The sequence below is a fragment of the Pinus tabuliformis genome, chromosome Q, assembly GCF_031772625.1.
Source record: "Pinus tabuliformis cultivar Carrire ecotype Pingquan chromosome Q, CPIR1, whole genome shotgun sequence".
NCBI classification, from domain to species: domain Eukaryota; kingdom Viridiplantae; phylum Streptophyta; class Pinopsida; order Pinales; family Pinaceae; genus Pinus; species Pinus tabuliformis.
Genome location: NC_142296.1, coordinates 1,321,649,152 through 1,321,650,283, shown reverse-complemented (window position 1 = coordinate 1,321,650,283; position 1,132 = coordinate 1,321,649,152). Strand labels below are relative to the sequence as shown.

The window sequence follows — 1,132 nt, the reverse complement described above, 5'->3', positions numbered from 1 at the left end:
TTGACATAATCAAATGAAATATTTATGTGCATAGATGGCATGCGATGTAGGAAAATGCTCACATGATAACCATTCACTTCATGACTAATTTGTCTCTGTCATAAGAACAATGAGCTATCCTAATTTAACAAAAGTGAAACATGATACTAGAATATGCTATTTATACATACAGATACATAATACTCTTAAAGCCATCTATGAATATGGTCCAAAAAAATATTAAGAGAATGCTCCATAACAACCTTCAAGAAATTTCACTAATTTGTTTCGCTCCTCTCTAAAGTGTTGTAATTCAAAAGCTTCTCAATGAGATCAACATGAGCCATGAGCATACGCCTATAGTAATATCTCCCCCCATGCATCAAGAGCATCCCCTTCAATTTAATCTGCCTAAGATATGTATTCCATTTATTCCTAATCACCTTTACGCAGGTAAAACTTCGAACAGAATCATTTTCAAGTCCTTTGTTTGATGCGCCAAATACATAGACCCGTCAAAGCTTGCTGACGTGGCCTTTTTCAATTCTTCTTCCTTCCGGAAAACATATCGTGGGGACACTTGCCATCTCAACCTTACATGGTTCCTCAACGCTTTAGTTTTCGGTAGCACGGTAGTTAGTGGAGGAGCATCCACGGTCAATATCTCTGTCTGTGTCAATATTCAAATTGGCAATATTTGTCAATGGTGTCTAAACAGGGGCTCCCCTCCTTCCACATAACAGGAGTTTATATGATGGATTATTTGTGTCAATATTCAATTTGGAAATCTTTGTCAATGGTGTCTAAACAATGGCTACTCTCTTTCCACACAACAGATTTATATGATGGATAACCATGCACATGTACAAATAAAATATTATTTTATTTTTTATATGTTTTTGGGTCTTTAGATAGGGGAGTTAGAGATATGTTGTGATACCAAAATAATTTGCAAAGAATCTCTACTTTATATCATCTTAGGAAGAAAGTGATTCATGTGACCCTGCAAAATTTGGATTTACTGGAGTTTTATTGAAAAAAAGGAATGGGTTAATCCAAACATGGAATTGCTAATGTTATGTAAAAAATCTCAATCATAGGAAAAACAAATTTGAGTAACGACAAGTTTTGACCTTGAATAAGCCCCGCTGAG

General features: G+C 35.2%; 1 pseudogene; it reads right to left on the bottom strand.

The window, feature by feature from the left end:
* Positions 1–257: 257 nt before the first annotated feature.
* Positions 258–566, bottom strand: LOC149224698 (DNA-directed RNA polymerase subunit 10-like protein pseudogene; annotated as a pseudogene).
* Positions 567–1,132: the final 566 nt, after the last annotated feature.